At 40.4% G+C, this 15,232-nt stretch overlaps 1 protein-coding gene across 1 annotated transcript in view; it reads left to right on the top strand.

Moving 5' to 3' along the window:
- The window catches only part of nsfa (N-ethylmaleimide-sensitive factor a), a 222,383-nt gene that overhangs the window by 131,802 nt on the left and 75,349 nt on the right, over positions 1 to 15,232 (top strand). The window lies entirely within an intron of this gene.

Raw genomic sequence — 15,232 nt, 5'->3', positions numbered from 1 at the left:
TACTACGTGATATTAAGTGTTGAAAAGAGTAGAATATCATGTGGAAAAACACAAAGACAAGCCAAGAGCTCCTTGGTTCATTGCACAAAACGTACAGAAGTATGTAACCATTCCAACTGACCAAAATCCAAGTGCTTTCATTAAACAACTGCTTTATACAACGTAAATTGCAAAATCTGCATTTTATTACACAGTCAGAAGACTTCCTCATACCTATCTAGGAGTCATCAATCGAGTCATGTCAAAGAAAATGTATCCATGACATCCATGGCGGAGATGAAATTAAAACTGACCCCATCTACTCTGTTGCTTGGAGGCTGCCTCTATCCACAAGCTTTGTTTCAACCTCTGCAAGGGGGCTGCAAGCTGACTGGAAAACTCTAATCCGTATGGACAAAGTAGTTGTTTAATTGGCTATCCTCTGATAATGAGCAGGTAACTGTCCCACCACCAACCTCCACCCGCTGAGCTTCCATGGTTCAAAGTAACCCAGACGTGGGATGCACTATTAAACTGGCTAATGGTGGGAACTTGCCTCCCTCCAAACCAACCTCCATTGCTGTTTAAGAATTCTGCAGACACTTCCAGGGAAAGGACTTGAATTTATTTGGCGTTGTTCAGGACCTCGGAAAATCCCAAAGTGTTTTGTAGCCATTGAGGTACTTTAGAGGTGTTGTCACTGTTATATGCTGCAAAGCGCAGCAGCCAGATTCATGCATGACTCGGTCTGGCAGACAGTGACGTGATAATGACAAGTTAATTTGTTTTAGTTACCCTATAACCCAAATAACTATTAGCCAGAATGCCAGGAAGAGCTTTATTCTGCCCATTGGCGGCAACAGACTCTGGCAGTCTAATGCTCCCTCGATATTGCACTGGATTGCCAGCAAAGATTATGTTGTATCTGTTGTAGGATTCATATATAGCCTTTTGAGTCAAAGGTGAGAGTGCAATCCATTGAGCCATGGGCAGGGACAGGTTCTGTGCTGCTTAGGTTGTTTGCACCGTGTACTCTTTGTGACCCAGAGACACTAATGAACTATTGTGGCTGAATTTGTCAAATTTACTACACATCCAAGATGTAATCTGGGACCATTCTGGTCTGTATGTCTCAGTGCCACGTCAAGCTTGTGTTTACCCATCCACCAACACTTTTTATAGTGACTGTCTGGGATACCAGTGATTAATACAAACATTTTTTTTTGACGTGACTCGATTGATGACTCCTAGATAGGTATGAGGAAGTCTTCTAACTGTGTAATAAAATGCAGATTATGCAATTTATGTTGTATAAAGCAGTTGTTTAATGAAAGCACTTGGATTTTGATCAGTTGGAGTGGTTACATACTTCTGTACATTTTGTGCAATGAACCAAGGAGCTCTTGGTTTGTCTTTGTGTTTTTCCAAATGATATTCTACTCTTTTCAACACTTAATATCACATAGTACTCTCGCAAATACATGCTTTCCTTCCTCTGCCCTTTTTCCAACTGTGCAATGCAGCCACGGAATGCTGAATCCAGAGCTCCCAACCCTCTCAGCAAGGAACAATGGTTAAAATGGCTTGCTGGAGAGATCCTGTGGCCGTCTGAAGAAGGATATTTAATTTCTGTGACTACACCATTAAAAACAACTTGGCTTTATGTAGCACATATAACATGGCAAACCATTCAAGGCACTTAAGAGATGTGATTGAATAACAAATGGTTGTGGAGCCAAAGGAGAGAAGGTATTAGAGGTGAACAGAGATTTGGGAAATGAGAAATGTTTAAGGAAACAGCTAATGAAGCAGACGCAACTTGAGAGGTGTAAGGGTTTTGGGAGGAAATTTAATAGCTTGTTGGAAGACTCAGTGGCTAGTGGTGAGATGAATGCAGAGAATGAATGATGTATATAACTCCAGAGTTAAAGATCTCCATGGCTATAGAGTTGCAGAGCAAGGAAAGGCGAGGCCAAATGTTAGTGAGCGCACGTTAATCAGGACTTGGTGCACGATAGAATGTAGAAAACAGAGTTTTTGATGAAGGGAAGTTGGGAATCCAGCTGGAAGAGTGAAACAAAAACAGAAAATGTTGGAAAATCCCAGCAGGTCTGGTAGCATCTGAGGAGAGAGAGAAACCAAGCTGAAGTTTTGTGTCATACGTGGAAGAGGAATAAATGAGTGAGCTAGTTACAAAGTTTGTGATGGGAATTTAGACTTTTTTTAGTAAAATGCAAAGAATGAACTTGTCATTATTTGTGCATCTTTTAGCCTTAAGTTAATTTTAAATTGTAATGCTTTGTATAATTTCTTTCTTTCATAAAATGTTTTACAGGTGTTTTTGCTAGAAAACAGGTGACGTAAGGCATTAACTTGTATATTTGGTAAAGATTTCATTCCTTGTATGATATTCCTTGTATGACCAGCAGTGTGCCTCAGGGGTCAATGCTGGTTCGAATGTTATTTGTCATTTATATTAATGATATGGATGAGAATTTAGAGAGCATGGTTAGTAAGTTTGCAGATGACACCAATCTTGTTGGCATAGTGGACAGTGAAGAAAGTATCTCCGATTGCAACGGGATCTTGATCAATTGGGCGAGTGGGCTGACGAATGTCAGATGGAGTCTGATTTAGACAAATGTGAGGTGATGCGTTTTGGTAGATTGAACCAGGGCAGGACTTACTCAGTTAATGGTAGGGTGTTGGGGAGAATTACAGAACAAAGAGATCTACAGGTACATGTTCATAGCTACTTGAAAGTGGAGTCACAGGTGGACAGAATGGTGAAGAAGGCATTCAACATGCTTGGTTTCGTCAGTCAGAACATTGAATACAGGAGCTGGGACCTCTTGTTAAAGTTGTACACGACATTGGTAAGGCCACACTTGGAATACTGTGTGCAATTCTTATCACCCTATTATAGAAAGGATATTATTAAACTAGAAAGAGTGCAGAAAAGATTTACTAGGATGCTACCAGAACCTGATGGATTGAGTTATAAGGAGAGGCTGAATAGACTGGGACTTTTTTCTCTGGAGCGTAGGAGGCTGAGGGGTGACCTTAAAGAGGTCTATAAAATAATGAAGGGCATAGACAAGGTAGATAGTCAACATCTTTTCCCAAAGATAGGGAAGTCTAAAACCAGAGGGCATAGGTTAAAGGTGAGAAGGGTGAGATACAAAAGTGTCCAGAGGAGCAATTTTTTCACACAGAGGATGGTGAGTGGCTGGAACAAGCTACCAGAGGTGGTAGTACAGGCGGATACAATTTTGTCTTTTAAAAAGCATTGAGATAGTTGCATGGGTACGATGGGTATAGAGGGATACGGGCCAAATGCGGGCAATTGTGATTAGCTTAGGGGTTTCTAAAAAAAAAGGGCAGCATGGACAATTTGGGCCAAAGGGTCTGTTTCCATGCTGTAAACCTCTTTGACTCTATATCATTTACATTGTGGAACTCTTGCAGCTATTTATACTATTCGGTGAAACACATCGTCTGCTTTATCTTGTCCCCTCTTCTGCCTTTCTGTTATGCCTGTTCCTGTTCATCAGGTACCAGGCACCACCTTAAGGGTAACTGCAGTGAGTGCATGCCTGGTTTCTATTGACATCTGCACATGCAATTTTGACAAGGATTGTTGGATGGCTATAAGGAGTGGAAACTTAGTTTTCCCCAACCCAAGGGTGTTGAAGGTAAACGTGGAATGCTGCTCGGGTGCTACAGGCTCCATGTGGACCAGATACAGAACCTGGATACTCAGGTATCCTCCAAACTATATACTGTCATGACACAGAAATTGTACTGGTGAACTTAAAAGGTCATTCCCTAACATGGGGTTTAAAAAGAATGATCTCACTCACTGTTAGCCAACTTACAGATGTTTTGAACTTAAGATTTTTATAAAATACGTTATATTTATAGTGACTCTGGCATTGACTATATCAAAACAAATTGCACAACTTAAGTTTTTTTTAAATAAAGAAAAGGGTCGTCTCCTGTGAAGTACTAAAGCTTTAAAGTCTGTATTTTTAGAATTTAATAAGTGGTTTAATCTTACAAGTAAATTCAGGCGTCTGGCAAAGTGCAGTTAATTATAGGTCAGCCGATGGGATTATACACAAAGGTTTTATCAATGTAAAACTAAATAAGAAGCAGCTGCAGAAAAAATATTGGTACTCAGTAATGAGCGTTATTGAAACCAATAATCCTTTCTCTGGGTGACTGATTATACTCAAACCCAGTACGTCAGAGTTCGAGCTGTTAATGTTATTGTTCTAGTTTGTAATTACTGAAAATTACCTGTGCAAAGTTATTCAAGTTCAAATCACATCTATTCAGAAAGATGAAGCATAACCAAGGTCCATTTGATTTTGCCTCTGTGAGGCAATTTCTATGTTAATGTAATATATTTAATGTTGGCAAGTGTGAGGTGGTCCACTTTGGTAGGAATAATGGTAGGAAGGACTATTACTTACGTGGCGAAAAACTGCAGCAGGCGACGGTGCAGAGGGACCTCGGGGTCCTTGTGCATGAGTCGCAAAAACCCAGCTTGCAGGTGCAGCAGGTGGTCAGGAAGGCGAATGGGATGCTGGCCTTCATAGCGAGGGGGATTGAATATAAAAGTAGGGAGGTCTTGCTGCAGCTGTATAGGGCATTGGTGAGGCCGCAGCTGGAGTACTGTGTGCAGTTTTGGGCGCCGCACCTGCGCAAAGATATTTTGGCCTTGGAGGGAGTGCAGAGGAGGTTTACTAGGCTGATACCGGAGTTGAGGGGGTTGAGCTATGAGGAGAGGCTGAATAAACTAGGCTTGTACTCGTTAGAGTTTAGAAGAATGAGGGGAGATCTCATTGAGACGTATAAGATGATGAATGGGATGGATAGGATAGAGGTGGAGAGACTCTTCCCGCTCAAAAAAGACAGTAGGACTAGGGGGCACAGCCTCAAGATAAAGGGGGGGGGCGGTTTAGAACGGAGTTGAGGAGGAACTTCTTCACTCAAAGGGTGGTGAATCTCTGGAATTCTTTGCCCGTTGAAGTGGTGGAGGCTGCCTCGCTAAATATTTTTAAGACGCGGGTTGATGGATTTTTGATAAGAGAGGGGATTAAGGGTTATGGGGAGAGGGCGGGAAGGTGGAACTGAGCCACGACAGATCAGCCATGATCTTGTTGAATGGCGGGGCAGGCTCGGGGGGCTAGATGGCCTACTCCTGCTCCTATTTCTTATGTTCTTATGTTAAAGGTGCTACACAAGTGTAAGTGTGTAAGACAGTGGCTAGCTTGAAGAGAGTAAGAGAAAAGATGTGGTGAATCAAAATAGTGGTTAGGTGATGAGCTTGTTTTCTTTCTCCAAATTCTAGAGACTGTCGGCAGAAGAAAGCTTAATCGATAACTGGGAGATAGCATGCTATCTTTCGGCTAATATATTAAACAAAGGCTCCATCTGCCCCCTCAGATGATCCGAAATCCATTTCAAAAAAGAGTAAGAGAGCTCCCCTGATATTCTAGCTGTGTAGGGGTTTGTCTGTGTGGGTTTCCTCCAAGTGCTCCAGTTTCCTCCCACGGTACAAAGATGTACAGGTTAGGTGGATTGGCCATGGTAAGTTGTCCCTTAGGGTCCAAAGATGTGCAAGTTAGGTGGATTGGCCATGGTAAATGTGCAGGGTTACAGATATAGAGTAAGGTGGGGCTGGGCCTGAGCAAGATGCGCTTTCAGACAATCAGTGCGAATGCTATGGGCTGAACGGCCTCCTCCTGCATTGTAAGTATTCTATGGTTCTAGTATTCCTCAGCTGACACCAAAAGCAGACTGGACATCCTCATTGCTGGAGGATAGTGTGGGAGATTCTAAAACAGAAGATTCAGTACTTCTCTCATCAAGGCTTTTGAAGAGAATAAAAGGGTTTGATCATGTTGATGTCGAGGAGGGGTAGGAGGCACAGTCCAAAACTAGCACCCATCCTAATGAAAGCAGCAGGGAATTCCAAGAAGAATGCTGAGAATGTGGAACTTGCTAATACTGGACATAATATTAGAAGAGTGGCCTAGATAATTTGGGGGAGAAGAATTTTCTTATACCAAAAGAAAGCTCTACAGATATGTTTGGATGAAACATGGGAAAGAGACTTCTGTGGAGCATAAAAAATTGTGATGGAGGTAAGAATTAATAGTCTAATTATTAACATGGACAGTTACATAGGTGCAAAGGGGTTGAGTTTTGCACAGGAAAACCAGGAGTCTGAATGAAGATTTAACTCTCCTGTCTTTTGGATTTGCCAGGTTCATTGACATGTTTGACCTCCATTCGGGCAGGGAAACTCTCTTTAGGGACAGGCCTGATCGCTGGCCTTGCAGCGTGAGGAGATCTGATTCTTGACTCTAGTGGGTCTGATAAAGGGTAGTGACAGGAAAGCAGCATTCCTGATCTCCTGTGCATACACACTGCTGTATGGGAACTAAGCTTCTTCCTAAAGCTGTCTCTGCCTTCCTTTCCCAAGGCCTGAAAAACCTTGTTGGCCACCATTAAAGCAGCTGAGCTGGATAAATCAGAGGTGGATTATCTTATTAACATTAAATTGCCAAATTGCCTCCTTGAGTGTGTTGGTTGACTGATCATTGCCTCACTTTTTGTTAAGACCAAAAGCAGATGAGTTGGGATTAAGTTTCAGATTTGTTAAATTATAGTGTCTGTTTTAGGTTGATAAAATTCACCCTGTGCTTCACTGTTCACCAATTACAGAGGAACATGACTTGACTTTTTTTTTCTCCCAAAATATCCAGTTAAGTTCCAAGTTCTACATAGAGTTCTGGTGTCATCAGGAATTCTCAAACTAGGCTTACTTGCTGAAAAAGCTCTAGCTTATACCTAAGGAAATGCTGCTATTTAAGAATAAGTTTTAATGATCTCTGAACTGGACCTTGATTTGGGAAAGATGAATGGATATGATTTATACAGAGCCTTTCAAAACCTCAGGACCTCCCAAAATGCTCCACAGCCACTTCAATAGTTTTGAAGTCTAGTCACCCCTGTTATGTCGGGAGAATGGTGGTCTAATAAATGCAAAGCACCTCATTGCAATGTTTTATGGATATGAATGGAAGTCAGCTAACCTATGGTGTAAACAGCCTATAACCAATGCTGAAGGAGGTACCACTTATAGGTTTCACTCAGTGTTTTTCAGGGATAAAGATACATGGCTGTTAGCTGTGATGCTGTTACCTGGCATGGACCTTAGTGATTGTAGGTCTGGCCTGTGTATTTTTTCTATTGTTCCAGAAAGGTCCACAATGGGCTGATTACAAACAAATCAGTTTTTGTGATCGAGGAATAAATATTGAGGACAGTGGAGGTACTCCTCTGCACTTCTTTGAGACAGTGCTATGGGATCGAGTTCTGGTGGAAGAGCACTGACCTCTCCCTTTCTGCAGAAGCTGTCTAATCTGTTTGAGTATTTCCTGCAGTATACTGATTTTGAACATTTTCCAGTCAGTGGCCTTTGCCTCTAAGGGTTAAAGAAGAATATTCCCAGAAATTAAGTTTTTTTTCTGTTTTGCTTCTGCCAAGAGATTGTGTTGCAAGAGTGATGATGTATGGAACTAGCCATGACCTGAGATCATAAGTTTGATAAGTTTCCTTCCTGTATATCTGCGTTTGCACGAGAAATAATCTTGACTTGACAGCAATGAAGCACCATCATATTGTGGATCATAAACTCAAAATACCAATGTGTTAAACTATACTGCAGCAGCATACAAAAATCCGAAACCTGCAGCCACTCGGCAAAGGAAGATTCCGTTCAAAAAGCAATCAATTGTCCACTTCAAGATACTTCACATCTACGCAAAAAAAAGTTTAAAGCTCACTTGAATTCAAATGAACTGGCTGCTCGCAAATGGAAAAAGATTCGGGAAAATACTGATCGCAGTAACTTTTGATTTGTGACAGATCCTCTAGATGAGTTTATCTTTGCAGTGATCACTTCAGGGAACCAACTTAAACAGAGAAACTGAAGGCAAGGAATCTTGAAGCATTGTGTTCAATACTTGACAGAATGAAGAACAGCAGAGGTGATGAGGATAGAGTCAGTTCAAAAATGTATCGAGATCAAATAGCGTAATGGTTATGCAGCAAATGTCTTCACTTCTCAGTTTGGTCTTGAGGTGCCAGAGAATTTCATCAGCCAGTTCTCTGATTCCTTGCATCCAATCTTTGACACAATTTCTGTTTAACTTTCAATGTTCTGGTTTGAGTCTCCAGATGTTCGGGTACCTCGGACACCCTTGCAATGTTTCCATCTTTAGAGGCGTTAGTCTAAGAGAATTCAAATGTAGAATTGGAATCTTCTCATGCACGCACAGCGACATAAGTGTCTTTAAATTTGACTGCAAAAACAGAAGTACGAATGGTTGCGTGTATTTTTGTTGTACATCTCAGATATAAATTCCTATCTTGTGATCTTACTCATAACTAACATGATGATTGAGCTCTGCTCATTTTTCCATAAGTTCATTGTATTTCAATGTTTCTCATTCAAAGCTTTTTCACCTTTGCACCAAAGCTTTGCCCATTCTGATTTTGTCTTTGCTATCCTCCTATGCAAAAAAAATTCTACCCAATCATATTGCAAGCAAAACACTTTCTGAACTGCCATGACAGTTCCTCAACACTTCATTGCACAATGCTTTTATTTATCCATCTTGTCTTTCATCACTCCCAACAGTTCCTTTTAACATATCCTCCTAAATGCTCTGATATCTCATAGCTCAGCTTGCCACATCTGAGTTCTAACTTGAATGGCATATCAATCAGAGAGGCTGCATCCCTCAACATTTCCCCTCAAGAACTCCCCACTGCCCTGTCTTCCACCTGTGCCAGAGTTACTTACAGCCCCCTCCTGCCAGCAACTTAACTGCCACAAAATTCAACTTAATTTGCTGAAACTGAATTTCTGGCTGACTTGGATTAGATTTTGGTTGTGGAGTGGATAGATCTATGCAGCAACAAGACTACCAAAAAATGTGGAGAAAAGAAATCGTGAACTGGCAAGACATGGAAATAATTTAGAGAGGAAGACTGAAGGCTTTGAGCTGGGGGAGTTAGCTAAATAAGTGCTAGAACTCGGTTCATGGTCTGGGCACACTGAGCACTGAACACAGAGTACTACCCGCAAATGCATTAAGAGTTCAGTCCATATAAAGTGAGCAATTCCATGGAAGATCAACTAGTTTTATCTGTACTGTTTCCTCAGCTGCCCAACAGTCTGCTGGTTTATCTCATCCTTCCAAAGTTGCCTTGAAAAAATGGGCAAACAGAATCAAGTCTAGGAAGGGGAGCCTAAAAGGATCAGTGAATGGAGGAGGGAGGTATTCTTGACTGTTACTGAGCAAGGCCAAATACAGAGTTTTGCCTGGACTTGATATTGATTTCACTGGTCAGAACTGAAGTCATGTAAAACTAGTCTTAACTTATCTATTACTTTTTTATGGTGAGAAGTTTTGAATTTAATTTTGCTTAAATAGACAAATAATAGTTTCCTTTCTTCACCTTCCTTTAGCCTGGTTTCTAATATTTTATTTGTACATTCAGATAGTCATGTCTCTTGGAATTAGATTCATAACAGCACCTAATAGTTAAAATGTGGCTTATTTTCACACACTTCAGCTTCCTGAGCAGTTGCACAGGATCATTATCATTCATCCAGCTATAGTCAGTTATTCTTCTCTGTACTGAGTATCATAAAAGCAGTATTAGCGAAACTTACAGAGACATAGAACATCTCTTTATTCACTGCATTCTTGGAATAAACTAAAGTCTTGTTATAATCTGTATTTTGGTCTTGGTTGCTTCAATGTTGAACTCAAAGAGGTTAATTGTATATAGTGGGCAGTGTATAATCCGTCCCAGCAGTCCAGGATGGAAATGTTTAGCACAAGATGTCTTATATATGTAAAATAATAGCAATTGTGTCGATCAGGACTATAGATCATTGTGATTTAATGGGATGGATTCATTTTTTAAAAACAGCACACTCAGTTGGGTGTATGTGCGGAGACAATCACCGTGCTCTGTGTTTGTGACTATTTTGTACACAGTAGAAGGGCTGGGAGTGAGAGTGAAAAGGCGGTCACAACGGGGAGTCGAACGAGAGAGAAAAGGACCTTGGTTGAAATGAGCAGTGCCCGTTCTCAGTGCCTGTGTGGGCTACTAATCAGCATGCATGGTCACACAGAGCACAGCTCGAAGAGGAGAAATAACTAGAAAATTTTATTAGCTTTTTTTTTTTACTCGGTGAGATTCACTTGCAGCTTACAGCACAGCAACATGTTTTTCTATAACAAAGTATCTTCCGCAATCAGCAGTGGGCATTGCCCCCTGAAATAAAAAAAAGTCACCTCCAGGAAAACCATTAAGCCCCTTGAGACCTCTATAGACTGTGTTTCAACCTTTTGTAACATCCACTTCTACAGAAAGTGAATGAATCTCCTTCTTTGACACTTTGGACTATAGACCCACCATGGAGTTTATCCTAAAGAAATGGATCTTAATTTATTTTTAAGCATCAGTGCTGCCTTTTATAATGGCTTGTTTTTGTGCAGATGAATGATGTACATTTCACTAAACTGTAGTGCTATTATGAGCATTGGAAATTTTCAGGGAGGCAATTTCTCACATTAGGGTATGGTTGTTCATATTTTGCCATAAATATAAATCTCTAGACAGGAAGTATTTAGCAGAAGTCACGTTTGATGGTTTCACTCTGATTTCATAAAACTGACCTTCCAGTAGTTTCCAATTCTTACACATGTTCATGATGCCCTTTTCAATTTAACAAATATAGGGTGATTTGTCTCTTTACACCAGTGGTAGTCAGATCATGGCCCTATCTATAAAGAGTAAAATACATTGCTGCACTTGTAACACGCAGAGAAATGGTCTCCCTTACTTTCCACCCCTCCTGTCAACTGGGGCACTTGTATTTCTCCATTACTGCACCTTATTATTGAAATTGTACATACGATTTTTTTAGATTTATTCATTCATGAGATGTGAACATCACTGTCTAGACCAGCGTTTATTGTCGAACCCTAGTTGCTCTTGAGAAGGTGATGATGAAGGACTGTATAAACCCCTGCAGTCCACATGGTGTATGAACACCTACTGTGCTGTTAGGAAGAGAGTTTCAGGATTTTGACCTTGCAACCGCGAAGAACAATGGTATAGTTCCAAATCAGGATGGTGAGTGATTTGAAGAGGAACTTAAAACTGGTGTTCCCATGCAAACTTCACTTGCACATTATAGCATGCTTTTCTGTAATAAAGTGTCTTCTGTAGTCAGCAGTGGGCATTGCCCTGAAATTAAAAGAAAGTCACCACCAGGAAAACCATAAAACTCCTTGAGACCTCTATAGATTATGTTTCAACCTTTTGTAACATCTATTTCGACAGAAAGTGAATCAAGCTCCTCTTTTTACGTTGTAGACTATTGACCCGCCATGGGGTTATCCTGCAGAAATTCCACTATGGTTTGACGTGAAGTTGCTATTGGAAAGATTCTCACTTATACTCCTGCCAGCAGTACAAGTGGTTTGACCAGAGTGTGTAAGTTTGGGGTGCCATTGTTACTAACAAGACCAGAAAAATGAGAAACTTTGGGATCAGAATTTTGTTTCCTCAAGTTTGTAAACAATTGACTGATAGATTAATGGTCCAATAAGAGTCAATATGCAGAAACATGATAGCTTCTGCAAGTTTTGTAACAAAATATGAACTGATGGGATGACAGATGCGTTGTTTAAAGTTTATTGGTTGAGTGGAAGGGCATGGACAACATTGGAGTGAAGGTTACATATCAGGAATGAACATCAGCTGTTTTGCGCAGTAATTCTTGTAGTTCATATGTAGTGAAGCATTCTAACTGTGTATCACAATCCCACTTAAAAAATGTACACTGAATTGACCTGCACCCCATCCACAATTTTACCATGATTCATCATGCTGCTGAAAATAGAGGAAAACAAACATGAATGAGCTCAACTTGAAAGCAAAACTTCTTTTAACATTCCGCCCTTTCATTTTCCAGAGCTGACTTAACTTTCACATTTAAATTGAGCTTAATTGAAACCAGTTATTGTCAGAGAGTCAGTAGCTGAGGGAAAGACCACCTCTGAAGAACCAATGGGAGTAATTGAACCACAGAGTGTTGACTGAGTGGAAGACCATTTCTACCAACAGGCCAGGTATTACTATTAAAGTACAATGTTCCTGTCCTCTAAAGGTTCCTAATAAGACAAAGCGCAGCCAGAATCTAAATGACTTTTTGTTCCCTGTTTTAACATCCATTACTGAAAGCTGGCCACCCAAAGGAAACATTTACTGGGCTGTAAGAAAAGGCAGGGGGAGTAGGGTGAGGTAAAATTTACAGAGACACAGCGGGCTGAATGGCCTCGTGCTCTGCAACTATTCTAGGATGCTATGAAATTGGGGAAATTTTCAACTATCCCAAGATTAATTGTCAGACAAGATAGATGTGAGGGATAAATGTTTGGAGTTCTTGCAATGTGTACACAGCTCTTTTTATTAATCCAGTAATGATGAAGAAGGATTTGCTACCGGAAATAATGATGGTGAATGAACAGAGGAGTAAAGAGATGTAAAAGGGAATGTCTCAGTAATAAATATCATAATATAATGGTTTAGGATAGTAATTGAGAAGGATGCAAATACAATATAGATAGAGAAAAGCTGGTTTTGAGGGATTGCTGCTGCAACAGACAACTGGACTAAATGGTCACAATCAGGAGAGATGCCACTGATCAGAAAATCTGAGTTTATGTTTCCTCACAAAATGAGAACAAACAAAACACTAATGAGCCACTATGAATGAATAAAGACGTGAGGGAAAAATTGATGTCAGGGAAATGGCAAACATGAAGCACATGGACAGCAGGAGAGAGCATGACAAGAGGGAATATGCAGAGATTCGGGGCAAAGGCAAAGAATAACAATGAAATTAAATTTTTAAGGAATAAATATTTGAGTTATTCTTTCATGTGATGTTATAATCATTGACAAGGCCAGTATTTGTATCCCATTGCTTGAACTGAGTGGTTTGTTAAGCCATTTCAGAGGGCAGTTAAGAATAAACCACGTTGCTAAGGATCTGAAGTCAAATGTAGGTCAGACCAGGTGCAGATGGCAGATTTCCCTTCCAAAAGAGCATTAGTGAACAAGATGGGTTTTTATGACAATCAGCAATAGTTTCAAGATCACCATTACAGAGGCTCAATTCCAGACTTAATTGAAATTAAATTCCACCAGCTGCCATAGTGGGATTTGAACTCTTGTCTCCAGGCCATTAACCTGGGCCTCTGGATTCTTGTTCAGTGACATTACCACTACACCACTGTCTCTCCTTAAAAAGGAAAATTGGAATGGCACTATGACCAGCAAGAAACAATGAATAACATCGCAGACAGAAAAGGTGGAAAGACTAAAATATTTTACTTTGCTTCAGTATTTATTTGGAGGATAATTAGGTGGACGTGACATCAGAGTAAGACAGTATGTGCTTATGACAGGTGTCAGTAGAAAATACAGTTGAGAACTAAGAGGAATATAGAAGGTTCAGAGGGAAGGTGAGAAAGCTCATTAGAGAAGTGAAGAGAGATTATGAGAAAAAACTGGCAACCAACAGAAAGGGGAGTCCTAAAGTCTTTATGCGTATAAATAGTAAAAGAGTAGTAAAAGGAGGAGTGGTGCCTATTCTGGACCAAAAAGGGATTGCATGTGGAGGCTGGAGACATGGTTGAGATATTAAATGAATACTTTGATTTGTTTATACCAAGGTGGTGGATGTTACCCAGGCATGGTGACAGATGAGGAAACTCTGACCCTAAAGTTCAAAATTGATCAGGAAGTTTGATTAGATTGTCAGTACTTTTTTTTAAATCCCATGAAGAGAAATTGAGGAAACTAGACCTGTACTCACTACACATTTTAAGAATGAGAGGTGATCCCATTGGAACCTACAAAAAAGTAGATGCAGTTAAGATGTTTCCCTTGGTTGGGGAACCCAGGACCAGGGGACACAATTGCAAAATACAAGGTAGCCACTTAGGATTAAAATAGGGAGAAATTTGTTTATTCAAAGGGTTGTGAATCTTTGGAAATATTTACCTGAGAGGATTGTAGAAGCCCAGTCATTGAATCTGTTTAAAGTAGAGGTTGATAGATTTGTAAATGCCAATGGCACAAAGGGATATGGAGATAGTGAGTGTTTGGGGGGTCATTGAAGTGGATGATTGTATTGAACAGTTGACCAAGCCTGATGGGCTGAATGGCCTACTCCTATGTTGCTAAGTGTAATCTATCTAGCTTTCCAAAAGGCCTTTGATAATGTGCCCCATATTGGGTTAAAGAATAAGTTTAAAACATGCAGAATAGCAGAGTGGATAGTGAGCTGGCTTCAAGGTGAAAAGCAAAGTGTTGGGATGAAAGGTAACAATTTGGAGCAGCAAAATGTGAAAAGGGGGTTTGACAAATCTAGTGCTGGAACCACTGTTCATAATGTTTATCAATGATTTAGACTTGGGAGTCAGATGCAATGTCTAAATTCTCAGTGTTTCTCAGCAATTTGGCATCAGATTATTCGATGTGAGAACTGCAACAAATCATAAAGTGTTAATAATCCTACCATATGGGCATGTTGGCAAATAAATTTCAACACAAATGAGAGATATTGCATTTTGGTAAGAAAAATGAAATCACATATTGGGAAATAAGAATCCAAGTGGTGTAGAGACGAAAAGGAATTTAAGTACAGATACAAAAATAATGAAAAATAGTGACACTGGTTAATAAAGCTGTAGTTTGGAGCCAGTGTGCACACTGCTTCTTGCTTTCCCTTCCAATTTTATTCTGCTCTCTTCTAAAAGCTTTCACTGGATTACTGATCCACAGATTCTTGATACTCGCTGGCAACTCATCCAAAGTGTCATTTTTGGAATGGATGGGCAAAGATGGAGCTTATCAGCTGCCTGGCCACCTCTTTAAGGAATCAGGTGTGAGCCCAATCCTGTTCCTACCATCTTGCCTGTAAAATGCTGTCCAGTAGGGGATGACTGGGACATAATCCAGAGGGACCTACTGCCTGAAAGTTCTTTCCCCCATCCCACCATGATCCACAGGTACTGAAACCAGTTGTAACTCTCTCGTCATTGCCCCAGCCACTATTGGGTTATTGTGATTAGAGACC

This window comes from Carcharhinus amblyrhynchos, chromosome 27 (genome assembly GCF_965287045.1).
Source record: "Carcharhinus amblyrhynchos chromosome 27, sCarAmb.v2.hapA, whole genome shotgun sequence".
In the NCBI taxonomy this organism is placed as follows: domain Eukaryota; kingdom Metazoa; phylum Chordata; class Chondrichthyes; order Carcharhiniformes; family Carcharhinidae; genus Carcharhinus; species Carcharhinus amblyrhynchos.
This window is presented reverse-complemented; position numbering and strand designations above follow the sequence as displayed.